The sequence below is a fragment of the Microcaecilia unicolor genome, chromosome 3 (assembly GCF_901765095.1).
Source record: "Microcaecilia unicolor chromosome 3, aMicUni1.1, whole genome shotgun sequence".
Classification (NCBI taxonomy): Eukaryota; Metazoa; Chordata; class Amphibia; order Gymnophiona; family Siphonopidae; genus Microcaecilia; species Microcaecilia unicolor.
Genome location: NC_044033.1, coordinates 234133556 through 234153692, shown reverse-complemented (window position 1 = coordinate 234153692; position 20137 = coordinate 234133556). Strand labels below are relative to the sequence as shown.

The following is a 20137-nucleotide window of genomic DNA, read 5'->3' as shown; positions in this document are numbered from 1 at the left end:
GATTAGCACGTTCAACAATAGCTTGACCAGTGGAGTTATAGGGGATACCAAAAAGGTGCTCAATATGCCAGAGGGTCAGGAACTCCTGTAAGGAGGTGGAAGTATAAGCAGGGGCATTGTCTGTCTTGAGAGTTTTAGGAACACCCATGACCGCAAAAGCTTGGAGAAGATGAGAGCGGACATGAGATGTAGTTTCCCCTTTTTGTGCAGTGACCCACAAAAATCCAGAATGAGTATCAACAACCACATGAAGCTTAGACCATTGACCAAAAGGGGGAAAGTGAGTAACGTCCATTTGCCAGAGGCTATTAACTTCCAGACCACGAGGATTAACTCCAGGAAAAAAGGTAGTAGGAGCTGAAAAGGAACATTGTGGACAATTTTTGATAATAGCTCTAGCTTCTTCTAAAGAAATTTGAAACTGGCGAGCTAGGCTAGGTGCATTTTGATGATGAAGTTCATGACTGCAGTGTGCTGTGGAGAAAAAATGAAGATGGCGATCCGCTCGAGCATTCCCTTCAGACAGACCACCAGGAAAAGGTTGATGACTGCGGATATGACCTATAAAGAGAGAAGAAAGGCGATTCTCCAAGTAACCTTGGAGGGTTAACAGTAAAGCATAAAAAGAGGCATCCATTTTGAATGATACATAACTGTCGGGCATGCGACGGACAAGATTAGCACAATATTGACTGTCAACAATAAGATTCAGTGGTTGATCTGAAAATAAAGAAAGAGCCAGGATGATGGCAGCAAGCTCTGAACGTTGAGCAGAGGTTTGTGGAGAGGTAAATTTGACGTGCCATTTGTTCAGATTGTACCAAGTAACCACCCCACGAGTGGGACTACCATCTGTAAAGACGGTGAGAGCAGTAGGGAGTGGACGTAAAGAAATGGGATCATGAAGAGTGATTGGCAAAATGGATGTGCCCTGTATACGAGGGTCTTTAGGATAGTGGCAATCTATAATACCAACATAAGTGGCTAAAATAAATTGCAAGTCGTCGGAGAACTGAATCATTTTTTCCCACTGCCACAAAGAATGAGGAATGATGAGTTTAAGAATGTCGAAACCAGTCATGAATGTTGCTCGCTCTCGAGCTTTAGTAATCAGCAAGGCTAGTTGCTGGGGCCATTGTGTAATAGTAGAATGGAGAGTATTCTGTAAATAGACCCATTCTATCAATTTCGGAGGAGTTGTATCTTGATATAAGACACCAAACGGTTGTCGGTGGGTGGGGTCTTTGAGAACGCAAAAACAAAAAAGGGCAAATGCATCTCGTCTATCTGTCCATTTTGTTTGTAAGATTTGATCCAATTGTGACAGAATTGTTTGTTGCGATGCAGTGAGTGTAATTAATTCAGCAGGTGTTTTATGACCTTTTAATGCGAGAAACAGGGGTTGTAAAAATTCTGTAGGAAGTTTCAAGTAGGGACGTAACCAATTGAGATTTCCTAAAATCTCTTGTAATTGATGTAATGTCGTGGGAGACTGTAAATTGAGATGAGGAGCGACAGGTTGGGCTGCAGCTTTAGTCATACGGAAACCTAGATATAAATAGGGTTCCTTTTCTTGAACCTTCTCTGAGGCAATTGTTAATCCTGAGGAGGCCAAGATAGAAATTAAAGTAGATTTCCAAGAAGGGGGAAGAGTTATCCCTGCAATTAGTATATCATCCATATAATGATATACCAAAAGTTGAGGGAAATAGGCACGAAATGGTTGCAAGGCTTGATGAACATAGTATTGACAAATAGTGGGTGAATTTAACATTCCCTGGGGCAAAACTTTCCAACAATACCTAGTAGTAGGGTGTGCATTATTGTAAACAGGTACAGTAAAAGCAAAGTATTTATAATCTTTTTCCTGGAGAGGAATTGAAAAAAAACAATCCTTCAGATCTATAATAGCTAATTGATAATCATAAGGAATCAAATTAGGATTTGGAATACCACATTGTAACGGGCCCATTGGTTCTAAAATCGCATTAATAGCTCGTAGGTCATGTAAAAATCTCCATTTTCCGGATTTTTTCTTGATCACAAATACCGGAGTATTATATGGAGAATTGGTAGGCTCAATGTGATTTAATTGTAATTGTTCTTCCACCAATTGATGTAAAATCAACAGTTTTTCTCTGGTAATCGGCCACTGCTCTACCCAAACAGGTTTGTCAGTTTTCCATTCCAAAGGAAGAGAAAAAGACATATTTATGAACTGTTAATCAGGTAGGATCAATGATGCATCTAATTGTTCCAAAAGGTCACGACCCCATAAATTAAAGGGTACTTGTAAAATACAGGGCTTAATATGTCCTAGAACCTTGGTATCGTTAGGATATGTAATAGATAACCATTGAGAACTTTGGGAGGCTGACTGAGTTCCCCCTATTCCTGTCACATGTGAAGTATCTTCAATGGGCCATTCCACAGGCCATTGTTTATAAGCTATGACAGAAACATCCGCCCCGGTATCTAATATACCAACAAAGGGCTTTTGTTGCAATAAAAATTGAGCAGTGGGTCGTGCATTAGAAACCGGTTTTAAAACTGCACTTACCTGTCGCGTAGATCCAAAGCCCCCTGTACGAGAGACAGTAGAAGGAATAGGTGCTGTAAAATATGGTAAAATAATTAATTGTGCCCACGAGTCCCCGGGAGAAATTGTTAAAGGTGATGAGGACCATACTTGAATTTTAACAATGCCTGTGTAATCAGCATCAATAACTCCAGGGATAACATGAATACCTGCCTTCGATGCAGAGGAGCGAGGTAATACTAAACCTACAGTAGCCGCTGGAATGGGTCCTTTAAAGGTAGTATTATATACCAAAACTTCATGAGGTAAGATGGCAGTTTTACATTCCGCTGCAATAAGGTCAATTCCTGCACTACCTTGTGTAGCAGTAGTACTATGAGCAAAAGACCCTTGCACTCCCTTTGGACCGAGGTTAGGAGTTAACCCGGAGCAAAGTTTTTTGGGGGTGGCGGTGTGGAATTAATTGGATTAGAGCGACATTGATTGGCCCAATGATATCCTTTTTGACATCGAGGACATTTTCGAGAAGGTCCTTTTGCAAAGTTGGCACCCCCTCCTGGGGCTCTACACTGAGCTCGAAAATGTCCTGGTTTCTTACAATTAAAACACGTCCCCTGTGGCTTATTACCTTTTTGTATAGCTCCTGCTAACAAATTCATAGAATAACCATGAGTCCCCACATCTGCACATGCGCTCAATAAATCTGCTAAAGTAATTCCTGGGCGATGAGCTACAGTCTGCAATGCCTTTTTGCAATCTGAATTTGCATTTTCTTGGGCTAATTTAATCAATAACTCTGTTTGCGCATCAAGATTATCAATTTGCCTAGTTACAGCTTCCTGCAATCGATTAACAAATTGAAGGTAAGATTCGGTTGCACCCTGTTTAATTGATGCAAAAGATTTTGTTGGTTTATTCCCTTCTGGTGTTCTTTTAAATGCTCGCAAGATACAAGTGCCTATGGCTTGAAAACAGGTATCGTTTTGTTGAATTTGCATATCAAGGGTTGAAAATGGTCCCGATCCATAAATTTGATCAGGCACCAAATTAGTCCCAGTGATAAGTTGTGCTGCTTGCTTATATTCATTATCCCACACTACATATTGCGCAGGAGTTAACAGCATACGGAAAAGGTCTTTCCAATCTTTTGGAGTCATTAAGTAACCGTTACTAATCCCTTCTATCATGCCTTGAACAAATGAACTTTTTAAACCTGATTCTACGATAGCTCTACGTAATTCTCTCAAAACTTGATAAGGTAGAGCAGTCCATTCTGCATGATGTGTTTCGTTCCCTGCCTCTATTGTTGTAGTTCTAGTAACTGGGTATAAATTAGGATTAGGTTCCGAATTATCCCATAGATCATCGTTCCAAATGAATTCACCATTTTTTCGTGCTTGCTGTATACCTAATTGAATTAAACTAGGTCGTTCTACGCTCTTTGGTGTTTTGGTAATAATAACGCTATCATTAGCGTTGTTGTTTTGGATATTTTCAATTGGTTTATTAGGGGTAGTAGTAGTAAAGTCAGGAGTTTTGTTTTGCTCTTCCCTTCCCATATCGGTGGCCAGCCGACAAGAAGGAGGAGAAGGTGTAGGTCCAAGAGTCGCGGGAGGTAAAAGAGACCAGGTCTTGCCTGGCAATTTGTTGGATATATTTTCGTTAGTAATGCCTGTCAATCCAGAAGAGAGAATTACTATAGTAGAATATATCTCTCTCCAAGTCAATAATATAGGAGTCGAAACTCTAGGCTCTAAACGAAACTGCTGCCCTATCTTTTCCCATGTTTGAGGATCGAATGATCCCTTCTCTGGATACCAGGGACATTGACAAACTATTTCCTCAATTAAACGCTCTATATCTTTAAGAGTTATTGGATTTCGGGAGGAACCATATCTTTGCGTTATAGTATATAGCTCCTGTGCATGTTGTTTATGTGATGATGTTAAATTTCCCCCCATACTTACAGTGTTCCGTAGAAGGAATGGCGCGCTGACTGTTCCAGTCGTAGTAAGTACGTCACGTTTTCACCGATCACGTCGGGGATCACCAGATGTTGCAAAATAACTCTCCTCTCGTGTGTCTGGGCAAAAAACTCTTTATTTGGGAGTCAATCCCCTTCTTATATACTCTATGAATATTCATGGATATTACATGTATTATCATTACTATTGGTTACATTTTGCTTACACAACCATGATCATGCATTGCTTACAAGAACAACTCTACATGAACAGCTCGTGAACCTGCTCAGGAATGTACAAACATCACCTGCTATTCTGCTACTTTCTCAGGAAAGAACAAAAACATCACATGCTAGATTCTCAGGAATATACAAAACATCATCTGCTGCCTGTATCCAAATACATTCTATCTACAGACGTTCTTCAGATAATGATGAATCTAAAGAAAGAGACTAACAATGTCAGTTATTACTACTTATTGCAACAATACATACTTAACTGAGTATGTACAATATGAACTTGATTTTAGGGGTGAGCTTTTGTTTTAAAACAATATTACATTCTGTCCACCTGATATTTAAAACCATTTAACCGGTTAAATGACACTTAACCGGCTATCCAGCAATATGCAGCGGGAGACAGCTGGGTATCTCCTGCTGAATATTGCCGTTTGGTGCTCAGCGGATAACCGGTTATACTGTGTGATATAACCGGCTACCTGCTAATATTCAGCGCATCACTGGCTAAGTTTGGCGATATTTAAAACCATTTAACTGGTTAAATGACACTTAACCGACTATCCAGCAATATTCAGCAGGAGATAGCCGGCTATCTCCTGCTAAATATTACCATTTAGTATTCAGTGGATTCTGCTAATATTCAGCACATCACTGGCTAAGTTTGGAGGCCAAATTAGGCTGCTGAAATAGCAGGCCTTTGGCCGGTTTCAACTTAACCAGCAGCACTGAATATTGACTTAGCCGATTAAGTTGAAGCCAGCCATAAATAAACCAGATATTCAATGCCGGTCACAAGAAAAATGACCCGGCATTGAATATCCAGGCTCAGTGCTGATTGTGGGAGGCAGCCCTGCTACCTCCTGCAGTCTGAATACCAGCCCCGGTGTATCTATTTTGAAAGCTTATGAGGGAAAAAGATTGGTCAATTCTCTATATGCATATTTTAAGAACATACAAACTCATGGGTCAACATTCAGCTGGCATCAGTCAGCATTTCTTGAAATGCTGGCAGTCGCTGAATTATGTCCTGAAATTCATTGCTGGCCCTTAACTGGGTACAGCACTGAATATCCGAGCCTAAACTAGTTGTCAGAAGTTATATGGGTGCTGGCTGATATTCAGCATTGGTATCCAGAGAGTTATCGGATTAAATTAGGACAGCATTTTTGCATTTCTAGCAAGAGTATCTAAGTTTTGGTTGTGCCCTTCTTCTTTCTGTTGTGCCTTCCCTGCACATTACAAGCAAGCACCTTCTTTTCTCTTGTGATATACATTGGATCTAGGCAATAAAAGAAAAAGCATCCAGTGCAAGATTGCCGCTAGAGGTCATAGCAACTATTTTTTGAAACATATGGTAAAATTATGTATCATACCTGATAATTTTCTTTCCATTAATCATAGCTGATCAATCCATAGACTGGTGGGTTGTGTCCATCTACCAGCAGGTGGAGATAGAGAGCAATCCTTTTGCCTCCCTATATGTGGTCATGTGCTGCCGGAAACTCCTCAGTATGTCGATATCCAAGCTCCATCCGCAGGACTCAGCACTTAGAGAATTACACCCACAAAGGGACACTCTGCCCAGCTCACCACCGCCGAAACGGGGGAGGGGAATTAACCCAGCTCATCCCCACACAAGTGGGGGAGGGGAATCCGTCCAGCTCATCCCCGCGGAGCGGGGGAGGGACACCACACCCGCCGATGCGGGGGGATCTGGCTTATCCTGCAACCGCAACCGCGGGAGGAGCTGACTGACCCTAACACCGCCGAAGCGGGAGGGGTACAAAGCTGCCCTACAGCCGCACGAAGCGGGAGGGAGCGCCGGCAGAATTTATGTCTCAATCCAGCCCCGTAAAACGGAGGGGAGAGGAATGCAGCAGCTCACTGTAACACAAACTCGTCTCAACTCTTGAAGAATCCAATTGAAAAGTCCTCCTGAACAGGAACTGAAGACTAAACTTGAACCTGAAATGCAACCAGAATATAAACAGTACAGATATCTGGGAGGGGCTATGAATTGATCAGCTATGATTAATGGAAAGAAAATTATCAGGTATGATACATAATTTTACCTTCCATATCATCATGCTCATCAATCCATAGACTGGTGGGATGTACCGAAGCAGTACTCACCCAGGGCGGGACATTGAAATCCCTGACCGCAACACTGAAGCTCCAAACCGGGCCTCCGCCCGAGCAGCCACAGTCAAGCGGTAATGCCTGGAGAAGGTATGGGCCGATGCCCAAGTTGCCGCCTTGCATATCTCTTCCAAGGAGACGGACCCGGCCTCTGCCATCGAGGCCGCCTGAGCTCTAGTAGAGTGAGCCTTCAGCTGGATAGGCAGCACCTTCCCCGCGGCCACATAAGCCGCTGCAATGGCTTCCTTGACCCATCTTGCCACTGTAGGCTTAGCAGCCTGCAGACCCTTACAAGTACCTGCAAACAGGACAAACAGATGATCCGACTTCCGGAAATCATTGGTCACTTCCAAGTATCTGATGATGACTCGTCTCACATCCAGATATTTGAGAGCAGAGTATTCCTCTGGGTAGTCCTCCCTACGAAAGGAAGGGAGACAGAGCTGCTGATTCACATGGAAGCGAGAAACAATCTTGGGCAGGAAGGAAGGCACTGTGCGAATAGTCACTCCTGCCTCAGTGAACTGCAGAAAAGGCTCTCGACATGAGAGTGCCTGGAGCTCGGAAACTCTTCTGGCTGAAGTGATAGCCACCAAAAAGACTGCTTTCAATGTCAGGTCTTTCAGAGATGCCCTCCACAAGGGTTCAAAAGGCGGCTTCTGCAAGGCTATTAGCACCAGGTTGAGATTCCACGCAGGCACCACTGAGTGCAGAGGAGGGCGCAGGTGATTAACTCCCTTGAGAAAGCGCACCACATCTGGCTGCGAAGCCAGGGAAGCACCCTTCAGGCGGCCCCTGAAGCAAGCCAGAGCCGCCACCTGGACTTTAAGGGAACTGAGCGACAGGCCTTTCTCCAGACCTTCTTGCAGGAACGCCAACACTGAAGAAATTGGAGCAGTGAAGGGAGAAAGTGAGCCTGCTTCACACCACGCTGCAAAGGTACGCCAAACCCTGGCGAAAGCAGTAGAAGTAGAGCGCTTCCTCGCTCTCAGCATAGTGGCGATGACCTTGTCTGAGAAGCCCTTCTTCCTCAGACGCTGCCGCTCAATAGCCAGGCCGTAAGACCAAAGGGGGAGGGATCCTCCATCACCACGGGACCCTGATGCAACAGGCCCTGCTCCACTGGCAGCCGCAGAGGGTCGTCCACTGAGAGACTGATCAAGTCCGCATACCAGGGACGTCTGGGCCAGTCCGGACCCACCAGGATTATCCGGCCCGGATGCTTTGCCACCCGGTCTAGTACCCTGCCCAACATGGGCCAGGGCGGGAACACATAGAGAAGTTCTTGTGTCGGCCACTGTTGGAGAAGAGCATCTACTCCCAGAGATCGAGGGTCCCGTCCTCTGCTGAAAAAGCGCGGCACTTGGCAATTGGCCGATGACGCCATCAGATCTAGGCTCGGCTGGCCCCAGAGCTTCGTGATGTCCGAGAACGCCTGAGCCGATAACTGCCATTCTCCGGGATCCAAGGTATGGCGACTGAGAAAGTCCGCCTTGACATTCATGACTCCGGCAATGTGGGCCGCTGACAGCTGTTCCAGGTTCGCTTCCGCCCACTGGCATAGATTCATGGCTTCCTTGGCTAGAGGGGCGCTCTTGGTACCTCCCTGGCGGTTGACATAGGCCACAGCCGTGGCATTGTCCGACAGGACCCGTACTGGCTTCAACGCCAGTACCGGGAGGAACTCCAAAAGCGCCAACCGAATGGCTCTGAGTTCCAGGAGGTTGATAGACCACTTTGCCTCTGCAGGAGACCAGAGCCCCTGCGCTGTCCTTCCCAAGCAGTGGGCTCCCCAGCCCGTCAAAGAGGCGTCCGTCGTGACGACAATCCACTCCGGGGTCACAAGAGGCATCCCTGCAAACAACTTGTCTGCCTTCAGCCACCAGCTCAGCGCCTTGCGCACTGCTGGGTCCAAGGGAAGGCGCACAGCATAATCCTCCAACACTGGAGTCCAGCGCTGCAGCAGAGAGTGTTGTAGTGGTCTCATATGAGCCCTGGCCCAGGGCACTACTTCCATCGTGGCCGTCATAGAGCCCAACAGCTGCACATAGTCCCAAGCCCGAAGCGGAGAGGCTACTAGGAACTGGTCCACCTGAGCCTGAAGCTTGACAATCCGATTGTCCGGCAGGAACACTCTGCCCACTTGGGTGTCGAATCGAACTCCCAGATACTCCAGGGACTGAGTCGGGCGCAGCTGGCTGTTCTCCCAGTTGATGATCCACCCCAGGGAGCTGAAAAGAGCAATCACCCGGTCTACAGCTTTGCCGCACTCTGCATAAGAGGGGCTCGGATCAACCAGTCGTCCAGATAAGGATGGACTTGTACTCCTTCCTTTCGCAGGAAGGCCGCGATGACCACCATTACTTTGGAGAAGATCCGCGGAGCAGTAGCCAACCCGAACGGGAGGGCTCTGAACTGGAAGTGTCGGCCCAGGACTGCAAAACGCAGAAAGCGTTGATGAGGAGGCCAGATGGGAATATGCAAGTACGCTTCCTTGATGTCCAAGGATGCCAGGAACTCCCCTGCCTTCACTGCCGCTATAACAGAGCGGAGAGTCTCAATGCGAAAGTGCTGAACTTTCAAGGCCCGATTGACCCCTTTGAGGTCGAGGATAGGCCGTACAGAACCTCCTTTCTTTGGTACCACAAAGTAAATGGAGTAACGTCCCTTGCCAAGCTGATTTTTCTGGCACCGGAACGACCGCACCCAGGCGGATCAGATTGTCCAAGGTCTGCTGCACTGCCACAGCTTTGACCGGAGACTTGCAGGGAGAGAGTACAAACCCGTCTCTTAAGGGTCGGCAGAACTCTAGCTTGTAGCCGTCTCTGATGACTTCCAGCACCCAAGCGTCCGAAGTTACCCTGGTCCACTCGCCCAGAAACGAGGACAGGCGTCCTCCAATCTGCACTGGGCCATGGACCAGGACCCCGTCATTGGGCACGAGACCCTGGGGGAGGACCGGAGGGCGCACCTCCGGGACGGCGGTCTCTGCGAAAGGAATGCTGCTTGGGGGAGAAGTTCCTCTTGAAGGAAGAGGGGGCAGAGGAGCCCGACTTGCCCGGGCGGTACCGACGGGCTTCCTGAAACCGTCCTCTGGAGATACCGGGGTGAGCACTGGCCCGAGCCCTGACCTCTGGTAACCTCTTGCCCTTAGACGTGCCGAGATCGGTCACAATTTTGTCCAGCTCGACCCCAAAGAGCAGCTTGCCTTTAAAAGGCAACTTAGCCAGGCGGGACTTAGAGGCGTGGTCAGCAGACCAATGTTTCAGCCAAAGCCACCGCCGCGCAGAGACTGTCTGAGCCATACCTTTAGCCGAGGCTCTCAAGACATCATACAGTAAGTCTGCCAAATAAGCCAAGCCCGATTCCAGGCCCGGCCAATCAGCCCTCAAGGAAGGATCCGAGGGGGAAACCCGCTGCACAATCGTCAGGCACACCCTGGCCACATAGGAGCCGCAAACTGAGGCCTGCAAACTTAAGGCAGCCGCCTCGAAGGACGACCTTAAGGCCGCCTCCAATCTTCTGTCTTGGGCGTCCTTTAGGGCCGTGCCACCTTCCACCGGCAACGCCGTTTTCTTAGTCACCGCAGTGATTAAAGAATCCACGGTAGGCCAAAGAAAGGCCTCCCGTTCACTTTCAGGCAAAGGATAGAGGCGGGACATAGCCCTAGCCACTTTGAGGCTCGCTTCCGGGACATCCCATTGAGCCGAAATTAAGGTGTGCATGGCATCATGCACGTGGAAGGTTCTAGGCGGGCGCTTCGTCCCCAGCATAATGGCGGAGCCAACAGGGGCTGAGGGAGAGACGTCCTCTGGAGAGGAAATCTTCAAAATGCTCATGGCCTGCGCTAACAGGTTGGGCAAATCCTCTGAGCGAAAGATCCGCGCTGCAGAGGGGTCATCCGCTCCATCCGAGCGGGAATCCGTCTCCTCCAAGGAATCCCCAAAGGACCGTTGGGAGAACTCAGATACGCTGCCCTCATCTACATCAGAGGAAACAGAGTCCTCTAAGGCCTGGGAATCCACCTGAGGGCGTTTACTTCCGGGGGCCTCAACCCCTTTATCGGATAAGGGAGAAGGGGCAGCGTTTGCATAAGGAAGGCCTGATGCAGCAGCAAAATAAACTTGGGGGAGAAAACCCCCCAGACTGTGCACTTCAGCAGCCTGGGCCACAGCCCTAGATGCACCCTCAACCGGCGCTCGCAAGAGTGGGGGAGAAACATGCTGCGCATCCAAGATGGCGTCCGGCGCGACACTCCGTGAAGGAGCCGCGCGGGAAGAACGGCGTTTAACTTTAACCGCTTTTTTGCCGTCGCCCAAATCAAGGGCGGCCATGGCATTAACATCTCCCAGCTCAAGGGCGGCCCAAGAAGAAGCCGTCCGAGTAGCGTGGCTGGCCAAGATGGCGGAGGTGAGCAGCGGGGGATGGGCGTTTATGGCGGGAAAAACCGCCGCACCGAAGGAAGACCCGGGACACTGACCGGCCTCCGAACTGACACCCAACAAGGGCGAGTCAGACTTTAAAACCCCCGCATCCCCGCTAGAAGTGCACACGCGGTCCGGGGAGCGATTCTTCGCGCCCTAGCCCTCCGACGCCATAGGCCACGTGGAGATCGATCGGGGAACCCCCTGCCCGCTATAAAAAGGTAAAAATTACCTGCTTCTCGCTCCGAGCTGTAACGACCTGGTGTCCCAGTGAGTAGCTGCAATAAACGTTTAAATAAACGTCGAAATAAACGCCCTTAAGGACGTTCAAAATTTATTTTTTTTTTTTTAAACGGAGCCAGCGGGAGGGGGGGAGAAAAGGAGGGACCTGGCGCCACCAGGTTTGCACTTGCTCAAGAAGAGCCCTCAACCCCAGGTACTCAACAAAACCTAAAAATTAGGCTTGGAGACCTAGCCAGAGCTGCTGCTGTGTGTGACCACCACCTGCTGAGATAGAGAACATACTGAGGAGTTTCCGGCAGCACATGACCACATATAGGGAGGCAAAAGGATTGCTCTCTATCTCCACCTGCTGGTAGATGGACACAACCCACCAGTCTATGGATTGATCAGCATGATGATATGGAATCAATAATTAATTGAGGGTGGATTAACATGGCTGAACCACTCCCCTGCACACATTTACAGTACTCTATTTTGGGACTGAAAGTTTAGGATAATTTGAATCAATTAAGTAAATAGGAGGTGGGGATGGGAGCGTAAGTTAAAGTAAGTTAGGAAGGGGTTAAGAGTTTGGATAGAATGTTAATGGTTAAGGCTATTTGATTAGTCCAGGAGTGAGAGAACTAGCACCAATCAGCTGAGCGTGAAAGAAAATTAGAGTCCTGGGGATTTGGTGGGCTGTGCATTTTGGGCATCAACCTGCCCTCCCACCCATTTTTGTGGGGATGGTTTGAGAGTGTTGTGTTTTGAGGTTGGGGATGGATGATGGGAATGTCACTGCGGAATAAGTTTGCCATCCTCATCTAAATGACACTTGGAAAGTTATAAGAAGGAAAGATTTTGAAGAGGTGTTGGGGAAGGGGGCCTATGTGTGACACTACCATGGGCCTTGGGGAGGGCTAGGGAAGGCAATACCACAAGTCATGCAACAGCAATAGAAGAATAATATGTAATAGGGTTAGGTCATGATCAACTAGCCTGGGGAAAGTGGATAATGCTGAAATATGTAGAGAAGTGGAGGATGGCATTTTTGTTAAGTAATGTTGATCAAATTGGAATTTTAATAAAGCTGTGGCCTAAGTTTTGCCACATGCCAAAGTGTTTTTGGGATTATTTTAGGATGTTTGAATTGTGTGTGAGAGCATGCAAATGTCTATGTTAAAAGAGGCAAGCCCACCAGGCAGGAGTGAGTGAGCATGATTCCTACCTGTTTCCCCACTAGACCACCAGGAATCAGGCAGGTAAGCCTGCCATGAATCTGCAGGGAAGGAGGAGTCTTCATGTTCTTGGGGGGTGGGAGGGAGGGAGATCCTGCAGGGGTTTTGATCTTCTTCCAGGGAGGTAGGAAGGAGGGAGGGGGATCCTGGAAGTGTCTTGATGTGCTTCCGGGATTGGGAAGGAGGGATGGAGGGGGAATCAGAAGGTTTGGGATGTTTGGAGGGGGGTGGCAGAGAGATAGGCACACTTAGGCTGCGACCTGGTTAGCTATGTGAGTGCCAGCACTAAAAAATGCTATTGCTAGCACCTGCATAACTATTGGCTCCTCCCTGCAGGCCGCTGAGAAGGGGGGACAGGGGTGACAAAAGTCCTTGGGCCCGAGCCTCCGGGGGGGGGGCCCGGCGCCGCTGCAGTCCGGCCCGCCCTCCGTAGCTCCCGGAACTAACCTGAAGCGCCTTCACGTTCGCATCGCAGCAAGCAGCAGCAGCAGGGCAGGCCACTCCTTCCTTCCGTGTCCCGCCCTTGCCTGATGTAACGTCCGCGAGGGCGGGGCACGGAAGGAAGGAGAGGTCTGCCCTGCTGATGCTGCTGCTGCTTGCTGTGATGCGAACGTGAAGGCGCTTCAGGTTAGTTCGGAGGGCCCGGCAGCGGGTGGAGGGGGGGGGACCGGCGACTTCAGGTGGGGACGGGCGCGACGCGACCTCGGGTGGAGGGGGGCCCGGGGGCGGTCTTGTCCCGGGCCCGGCCCCGGCGGCCCTGCCTCCCTGATTCCGCCCCAGTAATGCACCTTGTAGCCTGACTGAAAAATGACAATTTTGTGCTGATATTCAGCAGCACTGCCTGGTTAAGTTCCACTAAATATCGGCAGTGAGCCAGCTTCAAGCAATTAAGTAGGCAGAAGCTTTTTTTTTGTCTGCTTAAATCACTTTGAATATTAACCAGTATATCTTTGAGATTTTAATATCCTGCTGAAACCGCCACTGCATTAAACATCCAGAAGAAATTCACACAGGACAATGAAAAACAGTCATTTGATTTATAATTCTAGCAAATAGAAGTACCTTGTTAGATGTTAGGTGCTGAACCTTAAAGACTGTCTTACCTTGTTCTGAAGTTTAAAAAGCAAAAACTAACACAGATAGAGTTTTTCTTCTGCTGTGGATAAATAAGCAATTCTGCAGAGCTGAGTACCATAAGAACATATGAATCGCTATACTGAGTCAGACAAATGGTCCATCTAGCCCAGTATCCTGCTTCCAGAAGTGGCCAATCCAGGTCACAAGTACCTCAGAAACCCAATTAGTAGCACCATTCCATGCTACCAATCCCAGGGTAAGCAGTTGCGTCCCCCCAGAGGTATAGCTAGAGGTGGGCCTAGATCAAGGAGGTTTAATAGGCAGGAGATGAAGTGATGTCAAAACATTGAAACCAATTAGGTCAGTCTGAGTTTTCCCTTCCCCGCGCAGCCATCATCCCCGTATACTCAAAACAAAGCAAGCAAACCTATGAGCTGCTGCATCTACTTTGTCGTTCTTTATTGTTGGTAGCATTTTTATTTAATCTCACTTATATTTTCAAACATGCCAGCTTGTGCAGCATATGGATGTACACAGAGGAAGCATAAAAATGGGATAACTTTTCATAGGTAGAGTAGTAATTTGTTATAAATCTTAATCAGTGGTCAGTTGGAGGGGCTGGTTACAGGGACACCCTAGCACGTGTTATATTCGTGCAGAGATTTTTTTTTCTCCTGGTAATGGACCACTAAAACAGACACCATGTTTTGAGAATCAGGTGCTCAACATTCAGAGTTTCTATCTATTTATTTATGACATTCATATCCCACATTTAACATGTATTAAGTTGAAACTTGGGAGCATTTGAAAGCTTTTTGTTACCTGTGCCTAGATGGTTTGTGGGAACTTGCTCCTTCTGTTTTGAAGAATGCAGTAGTATATTATAAAAATGCACTTAATATTTATTTTTATTTTATTTTTGTATTGTTTATTGCTATTATTTAGTACTGGTTGATATACAGCAGAAGTTAACCAAGTCAACTTCATGCTTTGTAATATAATTTTAATAGCATTTTTCTCAGTCATTACCCAAATACAAATAAAATTATAATGTTAATTATACGACCATGTCTGCCTCTTATGGTAGCTTTTGTTAATTAAAGCTATGTCAGAAAAATATTTGCAAGTGCAATTTTATTATTCAGGCAAACAATACACCGCCAAAATTCAAAATAGCAAGCAGCACGGTATTAGTCGCCAAGTTTATACAAAGTTAATTATTTTCAGAGGAAAATACATCTGTTGACTATCTGCTATGTGAATATTCCATTATTGTTTAATTATTGCTACCAAGTATTACATATTTAGGGAATACGCCTTAAACATAGATTGTTTACATTCGTTTATCTAGACCTTACATGCACATGGTATTGCTTATTCAACCCGAAGGCAAAACCAAAGTGTGGTTAAACAATTTGGTATAAACTGTGTTATGACTTACTTGTTATGAAATGCTTTGAGTCCTACAGATCTGTACATCTATTTTGTTATTTTGGCAGGTGGAAACAGGTGGGCTTATAGGGAGGGAGGGGAGTACAGGAGGGGAAGGGTTCTTGAGGTATGTTCTCTGTAAAAGTTTTTATTGTGCCATGTTGGATGGTTTACTGTTTTTTCTTGTTCTATATGAAGCTTATCAACCAACATGTTTTGCTTTTAATAAAGATGAGATGATTAAAACATAAAAAATAAGCTTTGGATGTTACTGAATTCTATTATTCTGTCTCACTGTTTTCCAGTTTTGGCACAGTATAAGCAATCACAAGAACAAAATATAAGAAAGCCAATGGACTTCATTAGAGGCTTATAGCCCATTTAGTTATGTTTCAACAAATGAGAGATCTGTTTGACAGAAAATAGTTTTATTATTTTGACTTATAAACCACTTGTCCATAGGCGGTCGGTGGCACAACTGTTTGGGGAGGCTAAAGGGGGGGGGGGGGTTAGGGGGGGCCAGGGGTGGAGCTTAAATCCATAATTGTCTGATAACACAGAAAAAAAAATAAAAGTCACAATTAATACCTTTTATTAAATTTAGATATTAGATATGTATCATATGTCAAAGAATAAAGTGGTTGCTCAAAGCATATACTAACCACAATCGCTCAACTGCAAAACACTATGCACAACTTTGTGCAAAAACACACTCAGAACCTTACTGTACCATAAATATTACACTGGGCAGAACCTAATACACCAATATACCACCCATACGAAAAATGCAGACCGTCAACAATATGAAACAAGGGATCATAATATCACAATTCTCATGCACAGCCACAAAACACCCTAATTCATGTTTAATATGGGATAAAATGCCATAAATAAGTACATAAATATAAACTTTTAATGTTGAGCACCTGATTCTCAAAGTGGACATATTCCAAACACTATAATGAAAATAAAATGATCTTTTCTACCTTTGTTGTCTGGTGACTTTGTTTTTCTGATCATGCTGGTCCAGTATCCGATTCTGCTGCTATCTATCCTCTTAACGCCGTTTCCAGGGCTTCCTTTCCATTTATTTTTTTACTTTCCACCTTTCTTCTTCATTTCTTGTCCTACATCCGTAAGTAAAAGCTGGGTCCTCCGCAGACTTGACTGTCCAGTGGATCCAGCTTCTGCCTATTTTCTCCATCCATGTGCAGTTTTTCTCCTCTCTTCCTTTTCCCTCATTTCATCTCCTTCATCTCTCTTCCCTCCCAATCCATGCTCCTCTGTCCCCTGCCCCCTCCACTCATCCCTATCCAGCAATTCCCCTCTCTCCCTGAGCCCTGCCCTCCCATCCAGTGGCGTAGCTAGGGTAGTTGACACCCGGGGCCGGTCATTTTTTAACACCCCCCTCCAAAATCTAGTACTAGGCATGCCGAGAATACAAAACACTCAGGACCTATAGAGCAATTCTACCATACCATAAGCAGTCATTTCTATGAATCACACAAGGAAAAGGAAAGCATCTTAAACACTACAGTGAGCAGCAAAAAATAAAAATAATTTTATTTACAGTTTGTTGTCTCTGGTTTCTGCTTTCTTCATCTTCTTTTCACTGTCTTCCTTACATCCAGCATCTGTCTTAGTTCTCTCTCTGCCATCCAGTGTCTGCCCTCTCTCCTGCCCCTTCCATCTACATCTGCCCTGTCTGCCCTCTCTCTCTCTCCCCCTTCCATTCGCTGTCTGCCCTTTCTCTCTGCCCCTTCAATCCACCATTTGCCCTCCCTCTCCCATCCATCCAGGGTCTGCCCCTCCCTCTCATTCCCCTTGCATCCAGGATCTGTCCCTCTCTCTGCCCCTTTTTTTCAGCCCCCAATTCCAGCCACCCCACCCCTTCCCTCCCCATCTGGGAGCCCCCACAACACCCCTCTCCTCTCCTATCTGAGAACCCCCACCCCGACCTGACCTGCCTACCAGTGAGCTCCATCCAGAAACAGCTCTCTTCTCCTGCTCCCACCCTGCCTTAAAAAAAAAAACACTTTAGTCACAAGGGTTAGTTGTTTTCTTGTAATCAGTCTGTCAGCTTTAGGCTTCTACATTTAAGGTGGAATTATTTATGGCCCAGGAGCAGCTCTTTTTGGAGGGGTAGGGGGCTTTTTCTACTGCGTTCAATCAGCACCTCCAATCCTTATCAAACGGTGGGTCTCAGAAGTTCACTTGTCTCATTAGCTCTTTCCTCTCCATACGAACACATACAACACTAAAGCCATTAAACTTGTGAATAATAGACAGAAAGAAATCCAGGTTTCCTTACAGTCTTTGAAACGTCGGCAACCAGCATCTCTGCAGGCAGGCAGCACCTCGCGTCTGCCCTGCTTGTAAAAGAAGTAAATCTTCTTGTCCTCTTCGGGCCTTTCTTCACTGTGTCCCGCCCTCTTCTGAGTTAACTTCCTATGAGGGCGGGACACAGTGAAGAAAGGCCCGAAGACAACGAGAAGATTTACTTCTTTTACAAGCAGGGCAGACGCGAGGTGCTGCCTGCCTGCGACTCCGCTTCATAAATTTTTTTTTTAAAGGCAGGGTAGGACGGAGCAGCGGGAGCGGAGAACCCCCCACCTGCTGACACCCAGGGCGGACCGCCCCCACCGCCCCGCCCTTGCTACGCCACTGCTCCCATCCATGCTCCTCTGTCCCCTGCCCCCTCCATTCATCCTATAAAGCAATTCCCCTCTCTCCCCGAGCCCTGCCCTCCCATCCATGCCCATCCATGCTCCTCTGTCCCTTCCCCCTCCATTCATCCCTATAAAGCAATTCCCCTCTCTCCCTGAGCCCTGCCCTCCCATCCATGTTCCTCTGTCCCCTGCCCCCTCCATTCATCCCTATAAAGCAATTCCCCTCTCTTCCTGAGCCCTGCCCTCCCATCCATGCTCCTCTGTCCCCTGCTCCCTCCATTCATCCCTATCCAGCAATTCCCCTCTCTCCCTGAGCCCTGCCATCCATGTCCAGAAGGTCCTCTTCCCTTGGCCTCCCGCTCCCATGTCCAACTGCCTACCTGCCTGCCCTGGCGCCCTCTTCTCCCCCCAAGGATCCTTTCTTTTATTTTAAATTTACCTCACCTCCGAGTCCGACCGCATGGGCAGCAGCGTCACTGAAAGCGCTCCCCTCCCGAGTCCTGACGTCTCTAGCAGAAGCTTCCTGATTCGTTCATTCATTCATCCTCGAGGGCGGGACACTGAGAATGAACGAATCAGGAAGCTTCTGATAGAGACGTTGGGACTCGGGAGGGGAGGGCTTTCAGTGACGCTGCTGCCCATGCAGTCGGACTTGGAGGTCAGGTAAATTTAAAATAAAAGAAAAAGGATCCTTGGGGGGAGAAGAGGGCACCAGGGTGGGCAGATCCTAGGAGGGAGAACAACACCTCAGGCCAGAGTGAGTGACCATGCGGATGGGATGGGTGAGGGGGGGCGGAGGTGGAAGACTCGCGTGGGAGGGGGGAGGAGGCAGATAGTGGTCACTGATTTAAAGATCTGTTTGGGGGAGCGACCGCTTCCCCTGTGCCCCACCTAGCAAACAAGGGAAGTCCAAGATTGGGCTGGGGAGGCTTAGCCTCCCCAAGCCTCTTGTACGGGGCGCCTATGCACTTGTCCCTGAAACATGCTCAAACAACAGAATAATCCATTTGTGTATCTAAAAGATAAACTTCTACTAAACAGTTGAAGATGTGATTCCATGTGCCCCAATGAAAGGAGAGTTTAATTCTACTTCCATTTAATTTCAATATTTCATCATCTTTATAACACCAGGCTTCCAAAGCAGATACAACATTTAAGATGACCCATCAGGAAACAGGATATCCTCACTGAAATTTGGCCATCTGTATTGTATACAGTGTATTTATTTAGTTTTTAGTGTAGAAAAATGAGCACAAAATACAATTTAAAATTGCTGTTTCTACTAGCTATAATATTTTTAAAGCTGTTTTAGTGATATTCAATTGTTATTTCATGATATTTATATCTACATATGGGAAGCTTTCAAATAAATTAAAGCTGTCCAATAAGTTAAAAAAAACAACAACTTTGTCCGCCACCTTTTAAGGCACTGCCTATCCAATTAAAACAGCTTTAGACTTGTTACAGATAGACCAACAATAAAAAAAAAACCGACAATGTGGATGCAGCAGCTCATAGGTTTGCTTGCTTTGTATTTGAGTAAATGGGGATGACGGCTGTGTTGGGAAGGGGAAACTCAAGACTGTCCTAATTGGCTTCCTTGCTTACAATGGATTAGATAGGTTCATTTCCACTCCTGTTGTTATTTGGAGCCAGCAATGAGGCTTGAGATGCACAAACCTCTATTCCAACACCAAATTTGACCAATAGGAGATGGAGACGGAAACAGCCAAAAAGACGCAACCCACGAGCAACCCGCAAAGCAGCCCAATTGTATGAGAAAACAGCGGAGTTGGTATCTTGTATAAATCTCCTTGGCCTGGACGGCCCCATGCCCACCCATCTCAATCTGATCACCAATCAGGTTCCTAGGCGTCATTTATCGTGCACACAAGCTGTAGTGCTCATTAGCTCAGCTTCAGCCACATGCAACAGGAAGTGCCTCACCTGAGAGCCCGTTGTAGTTCCAGTGATTTTTTGTTGTTGTTTTACCTACCACCTCCTAAACAAGTAAGCAGCAGCCCTCCTGTCTTGTCGTCCTCATTTGCTGCTGTTGCTGCTTTGGGAGGCCTCTGCTCTGCTAAGCTAGGCTGTTTTTCCTATGCTCTGCTTCTGCAGCAGCTCTGCTCTCTCCTGCCTACCCCAGCGAATCAGTTTGGCACATCTTGGGTCTGAACTATTAGTGACCCTCCATG

General features: G+C 46.9%; 1 pseudogene; it reads right to left on the bottom strand.

Annotated features, from left to right (window-relative positions):
* LOC115464435 overlaps positions 1-20137 on the bottom strand; it is a 53127-nt pseudogene that overhangs the window by 13783 nt on the left and 19207 nt on the right.